Raw genomic sequence first — 12,670 nt, 5'->3', positions numbered from 1 at the left:
AGAGGTATCATCAATGAAGGCTACAAAGCAGCAAAGATGGTGGCCTGCTACTCCCTCTGGGAGCTCTGCTCAGGGAGTATGGGCCTGTTGCCAGCATGAACTCACTTGTAGAAAGTGGCTGAAGACCCTAGTCAGGAGGAACAGGATTGGGGATCCACTTTAAAAAGTAGCCTGACCACATTTTGGTAGAGCAGCTGTGCTGTGCTGAGAGTCCACTTCAGCCCTCAGTCACCTAGGCCACTCCAAAGCCTGAAGACTAAAAGGGCTAAGTTTCCCAAACAGCAAAGCTGGTGGTTTGCCCCTCTCCCTGGGCACTTCATCCCAGGGTGACAGGTTCTCTGTCAGCTGGAGAACACTGGCAGGGATGTCCAGAGACCCTGGTTGGGAGGTCTTGCCCAGTGAGGAGCAACGGTATTGGGAACCCATTTAAAGAAGCAGTCTGGCCACGTTTTGATAGAGAAGTTGTGCTGTGCTGGGGGATCCCTTTCACCCTCAGTCAGTTTGGACTCTCCAAAACCTGAAGGCTAAAACAGCTAAATCGCCCAAACAGTGAAGATGGCAGCCTGCCCCTCCCCCTGGGAGTTTCATCACAGGGAGGCACAAGGCTGCTACAAGTTGCTGGCTGGAATTCCAAGCCAGTGGGTCTTATCCTGTGTGGCCTATGGAAGTGGGGCCTGAACATCATTGCTGGTAGGCCCTTGGATTCAGCCTCTTTCCTAGGAATATATACGGAGATCTTACATCCTTCTTTGCCAAAGTTGCAACTACTTTTGTTAAGACATCCATATAGCTGGGGTATCTAAAGCTCTTGGGTCTCTGTGCATGCCTGAGTGGCTGCTCTGCCGAGATTCCACGCAGCTCTGTCACACTGAAGGCCTGGGTTTAGTGGAGTGACATTAAAAGGAGATCTCCTGACCCAAAGATTGCTAAGATCCATGGGAGAAGCATGGGTTCCTAGAGTTGCACATTCACTCACCGCTTTCCTGGGTTGGGGAGCTTCCTTTGCTCCATGTCTCTCACAAGTGGGCCATTGTCCTGCCTTGCTTTTCTCCATTCTCCATGGATCAAATTGTTTCCTCAGTTCATTCCAGTGTGAGTAGCTGAATGTTTGAGTTGAAGGTGCTTTATTTATTTGCCCCTTCTGTTCCCCTCAATAAGAGCCACACACACTAGCTGCTTCTAGTCGGCTGTCTTGAAAAGTCATCTAAAATAATTCAAATCATACAAAAATGTGTTCTCCACCCAAAATGGACTCTAACTATAAATCAATAGCAGAAAGACAACAGGAACATTTCTCAACACTTGGAAATTAAACACTTCTAGATAATCCATATGTCAAAGAGTAAGTCTCAATGAAAGCTCTTAACATTTACATAAAATAGAATGACAAGGAAAATACAATATACCAAATATATATATGGGATGCAGCTAAAGTAATGCTAACAGGGAAATATACAACATTAAATGCTTACATTAGAAATTAGGAAAACATCAAATGAATAGTGTATCTTTACAGACTAAAAATTGTAAACAAAAATAACCCAACACAGAGAAGGAGGAAAATAATAGGAGTAGAAATTATTGAAATTGAAAATGAGAAAACAACAGAGAAAATGAGTGAAATATAAAGTTGGCTCTTTGAAAGGTTAATAAAATTGAGAAACTCGTAGCAAGTCTTGAAACAGTATATATTTTAAATCCTCAGAAGCAATGCGCTTCAAAAATACTTTGGATTACGTTAACCAAATTCAGTCTAGAAAAGTTCTATAGTTAACTCAGAACATGAAGATATATACCTTCTGTGGTTCTTTGGAAGAACATCGGACCAAACTTTTAAAACACTATCTCTACAGCAAAGTCTACTAAAATATTTGACTCAATTCAAATTATATGTTATCCACATTGTAAACTGCAAGGATATGGTAAAATGTGTAGAAATTTATACTTTTTTTTTCTGAAAGACTAGAACATAATCTATGAATAAAATATTGAAGTATAAGAAAATCAAAGGCATATGTGCTGAAATGTTCAGAAAATTCAGGAAAAAATTTTGCAGGAAATGTGTACTTGGTTAGTTTATGTCATTTATCTGCAATATTATGCACACTGCAGTCTTTTTGAGAACAGATTCTTACAATATGTCTTTTCTATTTGAATTTTAAAATATATAGGTTCATTTATCATGACAATTATTATTAATATAAACAAATTATGTAAAAAATTAAATTACGAAGGGAGCACCCAAGATGGCCGAATAGAAGCAGCTCCAGCCTCCAGCTCCCAGCCTGAGCGACACAGAAGACTGGTGATTTCTGCATTTTCAACTGAGGTATTGGGTTCGTCTCACAGGGGCATGTCAGACAGTCGGTGCTGGTCAGCGGGTGCAGCCCAACCAGCGAGAGCTGAAGCAGGATGAGGCATCACCTCACCTGGGAAGAACAAGGGGGAAGGGGATTCCTTTTCCTAGCCAAAGGAAACTGAGACACACAATACATGGAAAATCGGATAACTCCCACCCTAATACTGAGCTTTACCAAGGGTCTTAGCAAACGGCACACCAGGAGATTGTATGCCACACCTGGCCCAGAGGGTCCCGTGCCCACGGAGCCTCCCTCATTGCTAGCACAGCAGTCTGAGATCTAACTGCAAGGTGGCAGTGAGTCTGGGGGAGGGGTGCCCGCTATTGCTGAGGCTTAAGTTGGTAAACAAAGCTGCCAGGAAGCTTGAATTGGGTGGAGCCCACCACAGCTCAAGGAGGCTGGCCTGCCTCTGTAGACTCCTCCTCTGGGGACAGGTCATAGCTAAACAAAAAGCAGCAGAAACCTCTGCAGATGTAAATGTCCCTGTCTTTGAAGAGAGCAGTAGTTCTCCCAGCATAGAGGTTGAGATCTGAGAACGGACAGACTGTCTGCTCAAGTGGGCCCTGACCCCTGAGTAGCCTGACTGGGAGACATCCCCCACTGGGTGCAGACCTACACCGCACACCTCACATGGCTGAGTGTACCACTGAGACGAAGCTTCCAGGGCAAGAATAAGACAGCAACACTCACTGTTGAGCAATATTCTATCTTCTGCAGCTGCAACTGCTGATACCCAGGCAAACAGGGTCTGGAGTGGACCTCAAGCAAACTCCAACAGACCTGCAGCTGAGGGTCCTGACTGTTAGAAGGAAAACTAACAAACAGAAAGGACACTCACACCAAAACCCCATCAGTACGTCACCATCATCAAAGACCAAAGGCAGATAAAACCACAAAGATGGGGAAAAAGCAGTGCAGAAAAGCTGGAAATTCAAAAAATCAGAGTGCATCTCCCCCTCCAAAGGAAGACAGTTCATCGCCAGCAATGGAACAAAGCTGGATGGAGAATGACTTTGACGAATTGAGAGAAGAAGGCTTCAGTTTATCAAATGTCTCAGAGCTAAAGGAAGAACTACATACCCAGGGCAAAAAAGCTAAAAATCTTTAAAAAAAATGGAAGAATGGATAACTAGAATAATCAATGCAGAGAAGACCATACATGAACTGATAGAGATGAAAACCATGACACGAGAACTACATGACAAATGCACAAGCTTCAGTAACTGACTCGATCAACTGGAAGAAAGAGTATCAGTGATTGAAGATCAAATGAATGAAATGAAGCGAGAAGAGAAGTGTAGAGGAAAAAGAGTAAAAAGAAATGAACAAAGCCTCCAAGAAATATGGGACTATGTGAAAAGACCAAATCTACGTCTGATTTATGTGCCTGAAAGTGATGGGGAAGATGGAACCAAGTTGGAAAACACTCTGCAGGATATCATCCAGGAGAACTTCCCAAACCTAGTAAGGCAAGCCAACATTCAAATTCAGGAAATACAGAGAACACCACAAAGATACTCCTCGAGAAGAGCAAGTCCAAGAAACATAATTGTCAGATTCACCAAAGTTGAAATGAAGGAAAAAATATTAAGGACAGCCAGAGAGAAAGGTCAGGTTACCCACAAAGGGAAGCCCATCGACTAACAGCAGATCTCTGGGCAGAAACTCTCCAAGCCAGAAGAGAGTGGGAACCAATATTCAACATCCCAAAAGAAAATAATTTTCAACCCAGAATTTCATATGCAACCAAACTAAGTTTCATAAGTGAAGGAGAAATAAAATCCTTTACAGACAAGCAAATGCTGAGAGATTTTCTCACCACTAGGCCTGCCCTATGAGACATTCTGAAGGTAGCACTAAACATGGAAAGGAACAACAGGTACCAGCCATTGCAAAAACATGAAAATGTAAAGTCCATCGATGCTAGGAAGAAACTGCATCAACTAGCGAGCAAAATAACCAGCTAATATCATAATGACAGGATCAAGTTCACACATAACAATATTAACCTTAACTGTAAATGGACTAAATGGTCCAATTAAAAGACACAGACTGGCAAATTGGATAAAGAGTCAAGACCCATCAGTTTGCTATATTCAGGAGATCCATCTCACCTGCAGAAACACATGTAGGCTCAAAATCAAGGGATGGAGGAAGATCTGCCTAGCAAATGGAAAACAAAAAAAAAGCAGGGGTTGCAATCCTAGTCTCTGATAAAACAGACTTTAAACCATCAAAGATCAAAAGAGACAAAGAAGGCCATTTCATAATGGTAAAGGGATCAATTCATCAGGAAGAGTTAACTATCCTAAATATATATGCACACAATACAGGAGCACCCAGATTCATAAAATAAGTCCTTAGAGACTTACAAAGAGACTTAGACTCCCATACAATAATAATGGGGGACTTTAACATCCCACTCTCAACATTAGACAGATCAACAAGACAGAAAGTTAACAAGGATATCCAGGAATTGAACTCAACTCTGCACCAAGTGGATGTAATAGACATCTACAGAACTCTCCACCCCAAATCAACAGAATATACATTCTCAGCACCACATCGCACTTATTCCAAAATTGACCACATAGTTGGAAGTAAAGCACTATCAGCAAATGTAAAAGAGCAGAAATTATAACAAACTGTCTCTCCGACCACAGTGCAATCAAACTAGAACTTAGGATTAAGAAACTCAATCAAAACTGCTCAACTACATGGAAACTGAACAACCTCCTCCAGAATGACAACTGGGTACATAACACAATGAAGGCAGAAATAAAGATGTTCTTTGAAACCAATGAGAACAAAGATACAACATACCAGAATCTCTGGGACACATTTAAAGCAGTGTGTAGAGGAAAATTTATAGTGCTAAATGCCCACAAGAGAAAGCCGGAAAGATCTAAAATTGACACCCTAACATCACAATTAAAAGAGCTAGAGAAGTAAGAGCAAACACATTCAAAAGCTAGCAGAAGGCAAGAAATAACGAAGATCAGAGCAGAACTGAAGGAGATAGAGACACAAAAAACCCTCCAAAAAATCAATGAATCCAGAAGCTGTTTGTTTTGAAAACATCAACAAAATTGATAGACCACTAGCAAAACTAATAAAGAAGAAAAGAGAGAAGAATCAAATAGACACAATAAAAAATGATAAAGGGGATATCACCACCAACCCCACAGAAATGCAAACTTCCATCAGAGAATACTATAAACACCTCTACGCAAATAAACTAGAAAACCTAGAAGAAATGGTTAATTTCCTGGACACTTACACTCTCTCAAGACTAAACCAGGAAGAAGGTGAATCCCTGAATAGACCAATAGCAGGCTCTGAAATTGAGGCAATAATTAATAGCTTACCAACCAAAAAAAGTCCCGAACAGACAGATTCACAGCCAAATTCTACCAAAAGTACAAGGAGGAGCTGGTACCGTTTCTTCTGAGACTATTCCAATCAATGGAAAAAGGGGGAATCCTCCCTAACTCATTTTATGAGGCCAACATCATCCTGATACCAAAGCCTGGCAGAGACATAACAAACAAAGAGAATTTTAGACCAATATCCCTGATGAACATTGATGCAAAAATCCTCCATAAAATACTGGCAAACCGAATCCAGCAGCACATCAAAAAGCTTATCCACCATAATCAAGTGGGCTTCATCCCTGGGATGCAAGGCTGGTTCAACATACACAAATCAAAAAACGTAATCCAGCATATAAACAGAACCAAAGACAAGAACCACATGATTATCTCAAAAGATGCAGAGAAGGCCTTTGACAAAATTCAACAGCCCTTCATGCTAAAATCTCTCAATAAATTCGGTATTGATGGAACGTATCTCAAAATAATAAGAGCTATTTATTATAAACCCACAGCCAATATCATACTGAATGGGCAAAAGCTGGAAGCATTCCCTTTGAAAACTGGCACAAGACAGGGATGCCCTCTTTCACCACTCCTATTCAACATAGTGTTGGAAGTTCTGGCTAGGGCAATCAGGCAAGAGAAAGAAATCAAGGGTATTCAGTTAGGAAAAGAAGAAGCCAAATTGTCCCTGTTTGCAGATGACATGATTGTATATTTAGAAAACCCCATCATCTCAGCCCAAAATCTCCTTATGCTGATAAGCAACTTCAGCAAAGTCTCAGGATACAAAATCAATGTGCAAAAATCACAAGCATTCTTATAAACCAGTAACAGACGAACAGAAAGTCAAATCATGAATGAACTTCCATTCACAATAGGTTCAAAGAGAATAAAATACCTAGAAATCCAACTTACAAGGGATGTAAAGGACCTCTTCAAGGAGAACTACAAACCACTGCTCAATGAAATAAAAGAAGATACAAACAAATGGAAGAACATACCATGCTCATGGATAGGAAGAATCAATATCGTGAAAATGGCCATACTGCCCAAGGTAATTTATAGATTCAATGCCATCCCCATTAAGCTACCAATGCCCTTCTTCACAGAATTGGAAAAAAAATACTTTAAAGTTCATATGGAACCAAAAAAGACCCCACATTGCCAAGACAGTCCTAAACCAAAAGAATAAAGCTGGAGGCACCATGCTACCTGTCTTCAAACTATACTATAAGGCTACAGTAATCAAAACAGCATGGTACTGGTACCAAAACAGAGATCTAGACCAATGGAACAGAACAGAGCCCTCAGAAATAATATCATACATCTACAACCATCTGATCTTTGACAAACCTGACAAAAACAAGAAATGGGGAGAGGATTCCCTGTTTAGTAAATGATGCTGGGAAAATTGGCTAGCCCTAAGGAGAAAGCTGAAACTGGATCCTTTCCTTACTCTTTATATGAAAATTAATTCAAGATGGATTAGAGACTTAAATGTTAGACCTAAAACCATAAAAACCCTTGAAGAAAACCTAGGTAATACCATTCAGTACGTAGGCATGGGCAAGGACTTCATGTCTAAAACACCAAAAGCAATGGCAACAAAAGCCAAAATTGACAAATGGGATCTAATTAAACTAAAGAGCTTCTGCACAGCAAAAGAAACTACCATCAGAGTGAACAGGCAACCTACAGAATGGGAGAAAATTTTTGCAATCTACTCATCTGACAAAGGGCTAATATCCAGAACCTACAAAGAACTCCAACAAATTTACAAGAAAAAAACAAACAACTCCATAGAATAGTGGGCAAAGGATATGAACAGACATTTCTCAAAAGAAGACATTCATACAGCCAACAGACACATGAAAAAATGCTCATCATCACTGGCCATCAGAGAAATGCAAATCAAAACCACAATGAGATACCATCTCACACCAGTTAGAATGGCGATCATTAAAAAGTCAGGAAACAACAGGTGCCGGATAGGATGTGGAGAAGTAGGAACGCTTTTACACTGTTGGTGGGACTGTAAACTAGTTCAATCATTGTGGAAAATAGTGTGGCAATTCCTCAAGGATCTAGAACTAGAAATACCATTTGACCCAGCCATCCCATTACTGGGTACGTACCCAAAGGATTATAAATCATGCTGCTATAAAGACACATGCACACATATGTTTATTACAGCACTATTCACAATAGCAAAGACTTGGAATCAACCAAATGTCCATCAGTGACAGACTGGATTAAGAAAATGTGGCACATATACACCATGGAATACTATGCAGCCATAAAATAGGATGAGTTTGTGTCCTTTGTAGTGACATGGATGCAGCTGGAAACCATCATTCTCAGCAAACTATCACAAGAACAGAAAACCAAACAGTGCATGTTCTCCCTCATGGGTGGGAATTGAACAATGAGATCACTTGGACACAGGAAGGAGAACATCACACACACAGAGGCATATTGTGGAGAGTGGGGAGTGGGGAGGGATAGTATTGGGAGATATATCTAATGTAAATGACGAGTTAATGGGTGCAGCACACCAATATGGCACATGCACACATATGTAACAAACCTGCACATTGTGCACATGTACCCTAGAACTTAAAATATATAAAAAAAAACAAATCCAATTGCTTTCCTATGCTATCTGATTCAATAGAATGGTAAAATTAATTTTATACTCTTCATTACCTAATTTATATAAGAACCATATATATCATCTCTCTCTTAGAGTTTTCATATATATAAAGGCTTTTAAAAATATATTTGTACATCATCTAAAGCAAGCTAAATAAAAGTATAAGAACAATTTAGTTGCAAACGTCCAAATTTTGAAACATTTACTATTGAAAAAAAGTGTCATTTTATTCTTCTGGGTAAACAAAAGTTATGTGTCAGTACAAACCATCTGTAATATAATCATATGAGGCCAGGAAGAGTACAATCTGAAACCTGAACAAGTTGCCCTCTGGTCAGAAAACATCACTTTTTTTTTTTTTTTTTTTTTTTTTTTTTTTTTTTTTTTTTTTTTTTTTTTTTTGAGTTGAAAAGGAAGAATAACTTTTGAATCTCCACAATTAGGAGACTCCAGTTGAAATTCTACAAGGCCACGTAGCCTGCAGCTTTATTTTTCTCCTTCAGTTAACAAACTATAAGAAATAACTCACAGATTTTTGAAGCCAACTTGTAGTGTGAAATGTGTGCTTTCTCTCATCTGTGGATTGTATCATTTTCTGTATCATATTTTTTTTTAGTCTGTGTTCTGATGACTGATTTATAATTTATAGAAGCTACACATATCTCCACTTATGTTCAATGCTGTGCAACACTGTGTTTTCTGTAAGCAATAATGCTATAGAATGTTTCTGGTATTCTTGTAATATTTTTGTAACATAGAGTTAGAGGTCAATATACTTTATTCCACATTCAGCAATGGTTTATTCTACTTTAAAAAAGGGCTGTTTCTTTTTTTTTTTTTCGGTATTTGAAGTTAGAAAATGGTCTTTTTATTTATTTGTGTAATAGGAAATGAAAACCTAGTAGCTTAAATTGAAAAAAACAAAAAAACAAAAAAAACAGAAACCTTCTTTGTATAATCAGTGATTTCTGCATCACAAGTTAACAATGAAGAGAAAGTCATGAATACAATTTTGTTATGAATTTTAAGTAGGTAATTATTTAGCTGCTTATATGCCTATTTACTTTCCTGATTATTGTAGTCAATATAGAACATCTGCTTATTTTTAATGGTAAGATTTTAGCAATAATGGAAAATATTAAATATTAAGCTCAGTAAAAGGATTATGAGTTGTATTTTATAGTTCAATATATTCTTTTTTAAATTTCATAAACAAAATTAAAAAAATAGCAGCTGTCTGTTAAATGTATTTGAACATTAGATCATTTAAGTTTTAGAAAGGTGATCTTGGGAACTTAGGAAAGATGATAGGATATAGGAACTGGAACATGACGTATTATGTATGGAAATTCTACCACATTTGCTAGCATAAACTAACTAATGTGGTCAATTCAATGCTGCTTATGTATTTATTTTCTACTCCTACTTTAACACTCTTGTCACAGTGAGACCTTTCAGGCCAAAACGTGTCTGAGACCAGGCTGAACAATTTAGCAGCTTATTGAATGTTAAAGAATAAAAAAGAATAAAAAATTTATGAAAGATTTCAATATTTGGCAAGTAGTACATAACCTAATTTTAGGTCTTAGAATTTCCCTCCTATCCTTGTGAGAAACTAGAATGTGTGCAAATTGTGGTAGAGAAGAGTAGCTTTTCCTATAGTGCAGAGTTTTGGAAGAAGTGGCTGTTGAAAATGAACTCTATTTCCAAGCTTTGCATCTAGTTGGGGCCATTTGGCTAAGGTTTGATCAATAGCAACTAAGAAGAAAATACACGTGCCACTTTTAGTCGTGGGCCTATAGATATCTCTCCAAATACTTTCAGTTAGTTTCCATCTAACACTGATTTCAATCCATCTATAGTCTCTTCTAGTTAGACTCGGAATGTTGCTCATTGGCATAATCTGCTCTTGCAGCCAGTATTTCCTTGTGTGATTAGGTCATTATAATATGATGAGAGGTTTAGTGTCCTCATGTATCTTGTTCAGTCTGTCTTGAAGATCAATACAAAAACAAAACCAAGGGTACACAATGATATCAAGCTTTTGTGGGAGAAAAAGTATACTAAGACACAGATTTTCACCCCCTATTTTATTATAAAGTTCATTAATCCATATCTCCTTTTACTGCCCTTGTTCTTGTGATTCTGAGAATGTGTGTGTATGTGTGTATGAATGCAATACACACAGGCCAACAGTTCTGTCATTTTCTCTCTCTCTATGTATCTATATATATACATAGATACCTATATTTGCATTATATACTAATTCAATATGACAATTATAAGGAATTCCAAAATTCTATTATAACAAATTCTATTGTAAGTCTAATTCTAGTAAGACATATATATATGTATTATACTCTAATGTGTAAATTTGAATAACATTTTTGTGAATTTTAACATCAATCATTTCACTCTTCCTACAACACACCAATTCCTTTTCTTTGCAGCCTTCCTCTAAGGTAAACATTTCATCAGGTTTCATATAGATTTGAATAATAATTCCTGAATTATTATATCTCTCTCTACCACATACATAGTATCTTCAGAGAAAATTATCTGTCTAAAAGTAATAGAAAATGATAGCAGAGCACACACACAAAGAAATGTTCAAATGTTTAGCTTCTTAGATGTTAAACTACACCTTTCATAATAAGGGAAACTTTTATAAAACAAAAGAGTAATCAGGCTGGATGCAGTGGCTCACGCCGTTAATCCCAGCACTTTGAGAGGTCGACGTGGGTCGTCAGGAGATCAAGACCATACTGGCCTACACGATGAAACCCCGTCTCTACTAAAACTACACAAAATTAGCCAGGCGTGGTGGTGGGCGCCTGTAGTCCCAGCTACTGGGGAGGCTGAGGCAGAATGGCCTGAACCCAGGAAGCGGAGCTTGCAGTGAGCCTAGATTGTGCCACTGCACTCCAGCCTGGGTGTGATAGTGAGACTCCGTCTCAAAAAAAAAAAAAAAAAGTAATCAAGTCCTTATTGATTTTATCTATCAGAAAACATGTTACCCATATTGAAAATAGGAACAAAAGGTTGTTCCTATTTTATCATTCCCATGAAGGCTTCAAGAATTTTTATATTTGCTTGCTTTATGGTAGGAGGTTATATTTCTGTGAAATTAAACATATAGTCATACACAATTCACTGTTTTCTGAACAGTTTCTGCCAGGATTAAGCAGTTCCTTATGTGTTACCTGAAAAAATGTTGTGGAATGTTATCCTCAAAACTTTGAAGCAACTTCATTTCTCCTTCCCTTCGTAAGCTAACCTTTTTCTTATTTCATTTGAATGTGTAAATAAGTTTTCATGAAGTGGTGCCTGGCCTATTGTGAACAAATATACAACTGGCCTGGATTTTCTGGCACTTCTGTAACTCCTTAAAGGAGTATCATCAGCTTACATTGGATCAATTTTACAGCCATTTCCCAGTGCCAACTTTGGTGCTGCCTAATCATACAGAACACATATGCTAGAAAAAATTTATTGCTAAAGGAATGTCACATGTCATGGCATTAGCTCAATGTTTTTTTGGTGGATTATTCTATTGAATCATCAATAATAAGTCCTTAGGTCTGGGATTCTCTTTCTCCTCCTCAGGGTAACTTCCTACCAAATTGTGACTCTGCTTTTACAATTCGATTACCTGTGGTTAAATGTATCAACACGGGGAAAGTTGTAGAAGGAAAAAGTTCATTATGCTGAGTACATCCTGAATGCTTTCATTTCCTGTTGCTGCTATAACAAATTACCGTAAATTTAGTAGCTTAAACAATAGAAACTTCTTATATTACAGTGTTGGAGGGCACAAGTTTTAAAAGGAAAGTTTCAGAAAGACTGTTTTCTGTAGGTTAGGGGAGAGTATATCCTTTGCCTCTTTTAACTTGTAGAGGCCACCTGCATTCCTTTGCTCATGATCCCCTTCTAGCAATGACATCCTCTGACCTCTGCTCCATCAAATGTCTATCTCTAATTTTGACGCCCTTGTCTCTCTCTCACAAAAAGACTTGTGGTAGTATGAGATCCACCAAGATATCCTTAGAAAATCTCTCCACACGAAGATCCTTATCTTTACCACATCTGTCGAATCCCTTTTGCCATGTAAGGTATAGTAGTTTGTTCTTGTACTGCTATAAAGAAATAGCTGAGTCTGGGTAATTTATAAAGAAAAGCGGTTTAATTGGCTTTCAGTTCTGCAGGCTGTACAGGAAGCCCAGAAGCTTCTGCTTCTGAGGAGGCCTCAAGAAACTTACAATCATGATGGAAGGCGAATA

The sequence above is a fragment of the Macaca thibetana genome, chromosome 4, assembly GCF_024542745.1.
Source record: "Macaca thibetana thibetana isolate TM-01 chromosome 4, ASM2454274v1, whole genome shotgun sequence".
Taxonomy (NCBI): domain Eukaryota; kingdom Metazoa; phylum Chordata; class Mammalia; order Primates; family Cercopithecidae; genus Macaca; species Macaca thibetana.
The sequence above is the reverse complement of the archived record's forward strand: the minus strand, read 5'-3'. Positions refer to the sequence as shown.